Genomic DNA, 12,192 nt, shown 5'->3' with positions numbered 1-12,192 from the left:
CATGCCTCACCATGCAGAAAGAGGCTCTCAGCAAAGGCTGTGGGAATATATTGGATGTGGGAATCATTTAAGGAATTCTCTGTCCAATCATTAGCTGAAAACTAAGCTACCCTAGCAGAGAATCCAGTGGCCACAAACAAATAAAAAGTTTATAGAGTTAGTCTAGAAAGTAACTAGGTGGCTGGACATGGTGGCTCACAACCATATTCCCAGCACTTTGGGAGGCCAAGGCAGGAAGATCACTTGAGGTCAGGAGTTAGGTACCAGCCTGGCCAGTGTGGTGAAACCTTGTCACTACTAAAAACACAAAAGTTAGCTGTGCATGGCAGTGCATGCCTGTAATCATAGCTACTTGGGAGGCTGAGGCAGGAGAATTGCTTCAACCCAGGAGGTAGAGGTTTCAGTGAGCTGAGATTGTGTCACTGCACTCCAGCCTGGGCAAAAAGAATGAGACTCCATCTCAGAAAAATAAAAAAAGAAAGTAACTAGGCAAACAAACAACAATACCTGCAACAGCAAAACCTGGGGAAGGGTGAGGAATCTTATATCCACAGTTGCCACACTCTATTATTTTAAATGTCCAGTTTTCAACAACAACAAAATGAAACAGACAAAAATTGGAATGTATGGCTCATACACAGGTAGAAAAGCAGTCAATGCCTCTGTCCTGGGTACAGTGGCATCTGGCATTCATCTCATATCAGCCATAGACAAAGCAACCCCTTGTTTCTCTCAGCTTGGCCTTTAGTCTATGCCCATGCCTGGTTCATGCCTTGGAAACATGGTGGGAATACAGTCAATACAAACTTTCCCTGAGGAAGCGTAGGCAACAGACTTACTAGACAAAGACTTTAAATTAGGTGTTATAAATAGGCTCAAAAACTAAAGAAACTGTGTTAAAATAATAAAAGATATGTATGAGAATGAGGTTTCACCAAATAGACAACATCAATAAAGAGAAGAAAATTATTTTAAAAGAACCAACTAGAAGTTCTGGAGTTGAAAATCAAAATAAACAAAATATGAAAAATTATCATCATATTCAAAGTAGATTTGAGCAGGTAAAAGAAAGAATCCGTGAACTTGAAGACAGGTCACTTGAGATTGCCTAGTTTAAGGAATAAAAGGAAAAAAGAATGAAGAAAAATAAACAGTCTCAGATACCTACAAGACATCATTAAAGTGTACCAATATAGGTAAAATAGAAATCACAGAGGAGAGGAGAGACAAAAGGAGAAGAAAGAATATTTAAAGAAATAAACTGGAAACTTCACAAATTTGATTTTAAAAAATCAATCTATATATTCAAGAATCTTAATGAATTCCAGCTGGGCATGGTAGCTCATGCCTGAAATCCCCGCACCTTGGGAGGGTCACCTGAGATCAGGAGTTCGAGACCAGCCTGGCCGACATGGTAAAACCCCATCTCTACTAAAAACACACACAAAAAAATCTGGGTGTGGTGGCAGGTGCCTGTAATCCCAGCTACTTAGGAGGCTGAAGTGGGAGAATCACTTGAACCCAGGAGGTGGAGGTCACAGTGAGCCAAGATTGTGCCATTGCACTCCAACCTGGGTGACAGAATAAGACTCCTCATCAAACAAAAAAAAAAAAAAAAAAAAAGAAAAAGAAAAAAAGAAAAGTAAAAAAAGGATCTTAATGAATTCCAACTAGAATAAACCCAAAGAGAACTACTCCTGGACACATCATAATCAAGGTGTCAAAAGCCATAAATAGGACACCAATGCTCGTCAGCATCCTTGACAATAGCCAAAAGGTATAAATCTCCCAAATGTCCTTTGGCAGATGAATAGACAAACAAAATGTGATATACCCATACTGTTGAATGTTATTTAACTATTTAAGGAAGAAAATTCTGACATATACTACAGCATGAATGCATCTTGAAGATATTATCCTTAGTGAAATAAGCCAGGCACAAAAGGACAGATGTTATATAATCCTGCTTACATGAGGTACCTAAAACAGCCAAATGTACAGAGACAGAGAGTAGAATGGGAAGATGGAGATTTGGAAATAATTGTTTAATAGGTGCTGAATTTTAGTTTGGAAGAACAAAAAATTTCTGCGGATGGATTGTGTGTTAGTCCATTTTGCATTACTGTAAAGGAATACCTGAGACTGGGTAATGTATAAAGAGGTAAATTTGTCTCACAGATCTGTAGGCTGTACAAGTATGGAAATTGCATCTGCTCAGCTTTTGGTGAGACCTCAGGAAAATTTTACTCATGGCAGAAGGGAAAGGAAGCTGGCATGTCACGTGGCAAGAAAGGGAGCCAGAGAGATGAAGAGGAGGTGCCAGTCTCCTTTAAACAACTATCTCTCGCATGAACTTGAGAACTCACTTATTACTATGCGGAGGGCAACAAGTCATTCATGAAGTCCACCCCCATGACTCAAATACCTCCCACTAGGTTCTACCTCCAACAAGGGAAATTACATTTCAACATGAGATTTGGAAAGGATGAATATCCAAATCACATCAGTTAGTAGTAATGACTGAGCAACAATATGAATTTACTTAATATGAAATACATGTGTACTTAATGTGAATGCCACAGAATTGTACACTTAAAATGGTTAAATGATAAATTGTACACTCAAAATGGTTAAATGATAAGTTTTATGTCATGTATATTTACCAGAAACAAAAACAAAGACAAAAAATGAATCCTGAATGCAGCCAGAGAGAAGTGATTCACCACATAAAAATTTAAAAGCAACTTCTTATAAGAAACTATATAAACCAAAAAACAATGGGATTATATACATAAGTACTGGGGAAAAAACTGTCAACCAGAAATTTAATACTCAGCAAAACTATACTTTGAAACAATTGAGAAATTAAGACATGCCCCAAAAAACAAAAATTAGAGAATTTGATCATTAGTAGTTGTGTTCTACACAGAACACTTAAAAGGAATTATTTTGGTTGAAACTGAAGGGCACCAAAGAGAAACCAAAGTCTACATAAAGAAATAAAAAGCACTGATAAAGGCTGGGTGCAGTGGCTCATGACTGTAATCCTAGCATTTTGGGAGGCCGAGGCAGGTGGATCACAAGTTCAGGAGATTGAGACTATCCTAGCCAACATGGTGAAACCCTGTCTCTACTGAAAATACAAAATTAGCTGAGCTGAGGCAGGACACTCGCTTGAACCTGGGAGGCGGAAGTTGCAGTGAGCTGAGATCAAGCCACTGCACTCCAGCCTGGTGATAGAGTGAGACTCTGTCCAAAAACAAAACAAAACAAAAAAAATACACTGGCAACGATAAACACATAGATAATTGTAAAAGACAGTATAAATATATAATTTTTGTAACTCTTTTTACTCCTATTTGATTTAAAAGATAGCTGTATAAAGCTGTAATTTTAAAACTGTGTGAATGGGCTTATAAGGTACAAGGATATAATTTGTTTGACAATAATAATCGGAAGTAAGGGGAAAGAAAGATAATGGAGCTATACTGGAGCAAATTTTGGATACAATTGAAATTAAGGTGGTATTAATCTGAGCTAAATAGTAGCAAGTTATAATGTTAACTGTAATCCCCAGAGCAACCACTAAGAAAACAATTCAAAAACATGTAAGGAAAGAAGTAGTAAAGGAATAAAAATGGTATACTAGAAAATATCTATTTAATTTAAAGAAGTCTGTAGTAGAAGAACAAAAGGAAATAAGATATACAGAAAACAAATAGCCAATGGCAGACATAAATCCAATTTTGTAATAATTACATTAAATGTAAATGAAATAAGTAAGTATTCCAATCAAAAGACAGAGGTTGGCAAAATGGAAATTGAAAAACACCCGATACAATTATATGCTGTCTATAAGAGACACACTTTATATTAAAATCACAAATAGGTTGGAAGTAAAAGGCTAGAAAAAGATGTGCCATAAAACAGTACCAAAAGCAGAGCTGGAGTGGAGCTAGTATCAGACAAAATATATTTTAAAACAAAAATTTTTACTAGAGAAAAAGGAAGAGGTTTTAAGATAATGAGTCAATTCATCAGGAATATGTAACACTTATAAACATGCACACATCTAACAAGGGAGCCCAAGAAATATGTGAAGCAAAACCTGACAGAATTGAAAAGAGAAACAGATGATTCAACATTAATACTCCAAAATGTGAATATTTCATTTTCAATACTGGATAGAATGATTAAGGAGAAGAACAACAAGGAAATAGAAGACTTCAAAACGGTATAAACCTACTAGCCTCAGCGGACATTTGTAGAACACTGCACCCAACTATCCCAAAATTCACATTTTTCTCAAGTGAAATATTCCTTAGGATAGATAATATGGTAGGCTATTCAAGTCTCAATAAATTTAAAATATTGGAATAATAAAGCATCTTTTCTAATTGCGGTGGAATGAAATTTTGTCTTTTAATATAAGGAAATTTAGAAAATTCATGAATATGTGGAAATTAAATAACAAAATTCTAATAATAATAGGTCACAGAAGAAATCAAAAGGAAAATGAGAAAATACTTTGAGATGAATGAAAATGAAAACAGCATACCAAGTTTATGGAATGCAGTGAAAACAGTGCTAAGAGGTAAATTTATAGCTGTAAAGGTCTACATTTAAAAAGAGGAAAGGTCTCAAAAAAAATTTTTTTGAGACAGAGTCTCGCTCTGTCTTATAGGTTAGAGTACCGTGGCATGATCTTGGCTCACTGCAACCTCCACCTCCCGGGTTCAAGCAATTCTCCTGCCTCAGCTTCCTGAGTTGCTGGGATCACAGGCGTGTGCCACCACACCCAGCTAATTTTCGTATTTTTGGTAGAGACGGGGTTTCACCATGTTGGTAGGCTGGTCTCCAACTCCTGACCTTGTGATCTGCCTGCCTCGACCTCCCAAAGTGCTGGGATTACAGGCGTGAGCCACTGCGCCCAGACTCAAATCTTTAAGTGAAATTTCTACCTTAAAAACTAGAAAAAGAAGAGAAAACTAAACCCAAAGCAGGCCAAAAGGAGGGAAAAATAAAGTAGGCAGTGGAGATGAATGAAATCAAGACTAGAAAAACAATAAGATGAAACCAAAAGTTGATTCTTTGGAAAATGAACAAAATGGACAGACTTTTAGCTAGACTAACAGAAAATGAGAGAGAAGACTCAAATTACTGAAAGCAGGAATGAAAGAGGGAATGTTACTACCAAAATTACAGAAATAAAAAAAAATGGCTATAAGGAAATACTATAAGCAAGAGTATGCCAATAAATTGAACAACTAACATGAAATGGAAAAATTCCTCTAAAGACATAATCTACCAAAACTGACTCAAGAAGAAACACATCTGAATATTCAAGAAGAAACACATCTGAATATATGTATAACAAGAAGAAAGATTAAATCTGTAATAAAAAAAAAATCATCCATTAAGAAAATGCCAGGCCAGATGGTTTCATTGTTGAATTTTATGAAATGTTTAAAGAAGAATGAACACAAATCCTTAACAAACTTTCCTGAAACATAGAAGAGAAGTGAAATATCCCAATTCATGATAGGAGCCCAGTTTTAACTGTGATATTCAGACACAGACATTGCAAAGAAAACTGTAGACCATTATACCTTACAAAAATAAATGGAAAAATTCTTAACAAAATACTAGCAAATCTAATATAGCAATATATAAAAAGGATTGTGCAACGTCACCAAGTGGGATTTATTCTAGTAATGCAGGTTGGTTCAAAATACAAAATTAATCAGTGTAATGCATTATATTAATAGAATGAAAGATGAAAAACATATTATCTTAATGGATGTAGAAGCACTTTTAAAAATCCAACACCCTTTCACATTGAAAACATTAACTAATTGAGAATAAAAGTAAACTTCTTCTACATGGTAAGATCCACAGCTAACTTAATTATGAAAGACAGAATGCTGTCCCCCCTCCCAAGATTAGGAACAAGATAGGAATGTCCACTCTCAGCCCTTCTATTCCACATTGTACTTAAGTTCTAGACAGGGAGAGAAGATGAGAAAGAGAAATAAGAAGCATCAAGACTGGAAAACTATCTCCATTCACAGATGACATCACCTTGTATATAGAAAATCCTAAAGAATCCATGATAAAATCTATTAAAACCAATGAAATATATTCAGCAAGGCTGCATGAAACAAAGTCAATACACAATATTTAACTGTTTTTCTATATAATAGCAAAAAGCAAATCAAAAGTGAAATTAAGAAGTCAATTCCAGGCCAGGCGTAGTGGCTCATGCCTGTAATCCCAGCACTTTGGGAGGTTGAGGCGGGCAGATCACGAGGTCAAGAGATCGAGACCATCCTGGCCAACATGGTGAAACCCCACCTCTACTAAAAAATAAAAAAATTAGCTGAGCGTGGTGGTGCATGCCTGTAGTCCCAGCTACCTGGGAGGCTGAGGCAGGAGTATTACTTGAACCCGGGAGGTGGAGGTTGCGGTGAGCCAAGATCGTGCCACTGAACTTCAGCCCAGTGCCTGGCAACAAAGCAAGACTCTGTCTCAAAAAAAAAAAAAAAAAAAAAAAAAAGGAAAAAGAAAAGAAAAAAAAGAAAAAGAAAAAGAAATCAATTCCATTTACCATAGCATCAAAAGGAATACATTTAACTAACAAAGTACAAGACTTGAACAATGAAAACTATAAGGCATAATTTGAAGACATATAACAATAACTAAATAAGTAGAAAGAAATCTCATGTTTATGAATTGTTACATGAATTGATAAGATGTCAATAATCTCCCAAATGACCTACAAATTTAATGCAATCCCAATGAAAATTTCAATTGCCTTCTTGAATAAATAGACAAGCTTGTCCTAAAATTCATTCAGAAATGCACACAACTCAAAATAACCAAAACAATTTCAAAAAAGAACAATGAAGTTAGAGGACTCATACTTCCCAATTTCAAACTTACTGTAAAGTTACAGTATTTGAGATATGAGATATTGGCACAAAGATAGAGATATAGATAGTTGGAACACAACTGAGAGTTCAGAAATAAACCCACATATTTATGGTAAATTGATTTTCAATAAAGCTCAAAAAATGCAAAAAAAAAAAAAAAAAAGTTGTACCACTCTCTGTATCTCACATCATACACAAAAATTAACCTGAAATGCAAAATAGACCTAAATATAAGAGCTGAAACTGTAAAACCCTTGAAAGGAAACATAGGCATACATCTTTGCAACCTTGGACTAGTCAATAGTTTCTTAGCTATCACACCAAAAGCATACCCAATAAAAGAAAAAAAAATAGATAAATGGAACATCATTAAAATAAAAACTTTTGGCTTCAAATGACACCATCAAGAAAATGAAAAGACAACCCAAAGAATGTGACAAAATATCTGCAAATCATATATCTAATAAGGAACTTGGGTATATAAAAAAACTCACATCTCAAACCTAAAAATACAGATAATCCAATTAAAAATGGGCAAAGGATTTGAATAGACATTTCTCCAAAGAAGATATAAAATGGATATCAAGTACACGAAAAGATGCTCAACACCACAAGTCGTTAGAGAAATGCAAATCAAAAACACAATGAGATACTATTTCAGACCCACTAGAATTGCTAGAATAAAAAAGACAGAGTATAGCAAGTACGGAATGTCCAGAATAGGTAAAGACATAGAAGCAGAAAGCAGATTAGTGAGTGGTGAGGGCTGTGCAGAATGAGGAGTGACCTGTAAGTGCCTATGCATTTTAGGAGGGGGTGATAAAATTGTTTTGGGACTATGATAGTGGTAATGGTTACACTAAAATTACTGAGTTGGACACTTAAAAATTGTTGATTTTTTTATATGTAAATTACAGCAAAATAAACCTGTTATATGAACTTAAAAAAAAAAAAAAAGGAAATCCAATGCAAGAATCATCTCCTTATAACTCTCTTTTTCACTTTCCCCTGGCATAACACGCACTTCCCACCCCCAGCATAATGTGCTTTTCATCTCACTTGTTCTAATGGATTGTAATTGTTTAGTCACTTCTCTGCTTTATTTCTGTGTCACCAGCCCCTTACACAGTGACTAGCACAGCATGGTGAATAGTAATTTTGGAAGACATGAATGTCTTCTCTACAATTTATTTATTTATTTATTTATTTATTTATTTATTTATTTATTTATTTATTTATTTATTTTTTGAGACGGAGTTTCGCTCTTGTTACCCAGGCTGGAGTGCAATGGCACGATCTCGGCTCACCGCAACCTCCGTCTCCTGGGTTCAGGCAATTCTCCTGCCTCAGCCTCCCGAGTAACTGGGATTACAGGCACGCACCACCATGCCCAGCTAATTTTTTGTATTTTTAGTAGAGATGGGGTTTCACCATGTTGACCAGGATGGTATCGATCGCTTGACCTCATGATCCAACCGCCTTGGCCTCCCAAAGTGCTGGGATTACAGGCTTGAGCCACCGCACCCAGCCCTACAATTTATTTTTTATTATTAAAAAATTTTTTATTTTCGATTCAGGGGGTTCGTGTACAGACTTGCTACATGAGTATATTGTGTGATGCTGAAGTTTAGGGGTATGATTGCTCCTGTCACCCAGGTACTGAGCATAGTATCCAGTAGTTAGCTTTTCACCCTTGCCTGCCCTCACAGTAGTCCCCAGTGTTTATCATTCCTATCTTTATGTCCATGAGTACCCAACGTTTAGCTTCCACTTATAAGTGAGAACATGCAGTATTGAGTTTTCTGTTCCTGAGTTAATTTGCTCAGTACAGTGGCCTCCACCTGCATCCATGTTGCTTCAAGAGATATGATTTCATTAATTTTTATGACTGTGTAGTATTCCATGGTGTATATGTGCCACACATTTTCTTTATCCAATCCACCATTGATGGGCACCTTTGCTATTGTTGAATAGTGCTGCAATGAACATATGAATGCCTGTGTCTTTTTTTTTTTTTTTTTTTTTTGAGACAGTCTCACTCTGTCGCCAGGCTGGAGTGTGGTGGCGAGATCTCTGCTCACTGCAACTTCTGCCTCATTTCTTTTGCCACAGAGTCCAGAGTAGCTGGGACGACAAGCATGCGCCACCACGCCCAGCTAATTTTTGTATTTTTAGTAGAGACGGGGTTTCACCATGTTGGCCAGAATGGTCTCAATCTCTTGACCTCGTGCTCTGCCCGCCTTGGCGTCCTAAAGTGCTGGGATTACAGGCGTGTGCCACTGTGTCCAACCGTATCTTCTTGACAGAGCATTTTTTTCTCTTTTGGATATAAGCCCAGTAAAGGGATTGCTGGGTTGAATGGTAGTTCTGTTATAAATTCTTTAAGAAATCTCCAAACCACTTTCCACAGTGGCTGAACTAATTTACATTCCCACCAATAGTATGTGTTTCTTTTTTTGTGCAGCCCCGCCAGTATCTGTTGTTTTCTGACTTTTTTTTTTTTTTTTTTTTTTTCATACAGAGTCTCGCTCTGTCACCAGGCACCAGGCTGGAGTGCAGTGGTGCGATCTCGGCTCACTGCAACCTCTGCCTACTGGGTTCAAGCAATTCTCCTGCCTCAGCCTCCCGAGTAGCTGGGACTACAGGTGCGCACCACCACACCCAGCTAATTTTTGTATTTTTTAGTAGAGATGGGGTTTCACCATTTTGGCCAGGATGATCTCAATCACTTGACGTTGTGATCCACCTGCCTCAACCTCCCAAAGTGCTGGGATTACGGGCATGAGCCACCACGTCTGGCCATTTTTGACTTTTTGACAATAGATATTCTGACTGGCAAGGGATGGTATCTCATTATGGTTTTAATCTGCATTTATTTGATGATTAGTGATGTTGAATATTTCTTCATAAGTTTGTTGGACACTGTGTTTTCTTTTAAGTGTCTATTTATGAAATTTTCCCCATTTCTTAATGGGGTTGTTTTTTGCTCACCCTGCTACTGTTACATTGGAGCAAGCACAGAAAATTAACACCAAGACAAAAGTATGCCAAATTGCAGGGTTTTTTTTTGCCGGTGGCCACGGAGGACTCATGTCTCTCCAACCCGTGGCCCTGAGCTCAGGGGGAGCAAGGCATTTAAGCTGCAAAACCACATCCTTGTTTAGGGGGGTATAGGGGTGTGCAAGGCGAGCCATCTGTACAGAAGATAAAGGTAACAGTTTGTTGCAAGGGGAGGGGAGTAGCAGTGGAAATTTTTTACCCTTAGAAAATAACACTTTTGAGAATTGCAGTACAGTAACAGTTCTGAGGGTGTATTGAGAGACACACCTCTGTCCAGGGCCCAGGTGTTATCTCTATAAGATGGCAGTGCTTAGGTTTCTGTTTTAGCCCGTATCTTACTACCAAAACCTGGTAAAGACACAACAACAAAAAAAGAAAACTACAGGACAATATCCCTGATAAACATAAATGCAAGAATCCTCAACAAAATATTAGCAAACCAAATCCAGTGGCACATCGAATAATTAATTCACCATGATCAAGTAGGCTACATTCCTGGGGGTGCTAAGTTGGTTCAATTATGCATGAATAAATAAATGTGATTCAGCACATAAATATATTGCAGACAAAAACCATATGATTACCTTAATAGAGATGGGAAAGTTTTGATAAAATTCAGCATTCCTTCATGATAAAAACCTTCAAGAAGGGCCCAGCACAGTGGCTCACACCTGTAATCCCAGCACTTTGGGAGGCCGAGGCGGGCAGATCACGAGATAAGGAGTTTGGGACCAGCCTGGCCAAGATGGTGAAACCGCATTTCTACTAAAAGTACAAAAAAAAAAAAAAATAGCCAGATATGGTGGTACACACCTGTAATTCCAGCTACTGAGGAGGCTGAGGCAGGAGAATCATTTGAACCCAGGAGGTGAAGTTTGCAGTCAGCAGAGATCGTGCCATTGCACTCCAGCCTGAGCAACAGAACAAGACTCCATCTTAAAAAATAAAATACAATAAAAACCCTCGAGGAACATACCTCAAAATACTAAGAGTCAGCCATGACAAATACATAGCCAACATTATACCAAATGGGCAAAAACTGGAACCATTGCCTTTAAGAACTGGAACAAGACAAGGATGCTCACTCTCACCACTCCTACTCAACCTAGTAGAGGAAGTCCTAGCCAGAGTAATTAGGCAAGAGAAAGAAAGAAAAGGCATTTAAACAGGAAAAGAAGTCAAACCACTCTTTGCTGACAGTATGATTCCATATCCAGAAAACCCTAAAGATATCACCAAAAGGCCCTTGGAAGTAATAAATAACATCAGTAAAGTTTCAGAATACAAAACCAGTGTACAAAAATCAGTAGCATTTCTACCAATATGTTCAAGCTGAGCACCAAATCAAGAATGCAGTCCCGTTTGCAATAGCCATTAAAAAAATTACCAAGGAATGCATCCAACTAAGGAGGTGAAAGATCTCTACCAGGAGAACTACAAAACGCTGCTGAAAGAAATCTCAGATGACACAAACAAATGAAATACATCCCATGCTCATGGATTATAAGAATCAATATCGTGAAAATGACCATACTTCCCAAAGCAATCTACAGATTCACCATTGTTGATAGTATCAGACTATCAACATCCTTTTTCACAGACTTAGAAACAATGATTCTTTGCACCATTTAACCCTCAGATTGTTTTTGGAATGAGCTGACCAGTGTGGTCACTGGGAGAACTCAGGAAGCCCTTGCAGCGTCTGTGAGCAGAAGTGGGCTTCTCTGTGAAGGAAGTCTGACGATAATGCCCACTCTGGTTGTCTAGCTCCTCCCCAGCCCCACCGCAGACTTAAGGTTCTGGGGCTATGGGCTTGGGTAAGGATTCGGGGTCTGGGCTGACAGAAGGAGTAGGATGAGTCATGCCCAGACAAGCACTAGGGTATAAGATGGAGATCCCAGACCAGAGTGGAGGGTTTGAGCAGAGGGCAGGAAGCAAAACTTGCAGAGACTCCCTGAGCAGCTGAGTGCCAGCTGGGGGTGCCTAAAATATCCACTGGGTTCCTGGGGACAGGGAAGAAGCAGTCACAGGTTCTGAGCTGGCTGAATTATGGGTGTCTTAAGGGCAGCCAGAGCCTTCATGGGTGAGAAGGGTGAGAGAATATCTACCCATATTCTTAGGTGGCCATTTCTTAAAGGCACATGAAGTGCCATAAGTCTGTGTATGTGTGTGTGAGTGTGAGTGTGTGTGTTTGTGAGTG

General features: G+C 38.0%; 1 pseudogene; it reads left to right on the top strand.

The window, feature by feature from the left end:
* Positions 1 to 657: 657 nt before the first annotated feature.
* LOC120361739 (small nucleolar RNA SNORA48) lies at positions 658 to 785 on the top strand (annotated as a pseudogene).
* Positions 786 to 12,192: the final 11,407 nt, after the last annotated feature.

The sequence above is a fragment of the Saimiri boliviensis genome, chromosome 13 (assembly GCF_048565385.1).
Source record: "Saimiri boliviensis isolate mSaiBol1 chromosome 13, mSaiBol1.pri, whole genome shotgun sequence".
NCBI classification, from domain to species: domain Eukaryota; kingdom Metazoa; phylum Chordata; class Mammalia; order Primates; family Cebidae; genus Saimiri; species Saimiri boliviensis.
This window is presented reverse-complemented; position numbering and strand designations above follow the sequence as displayed.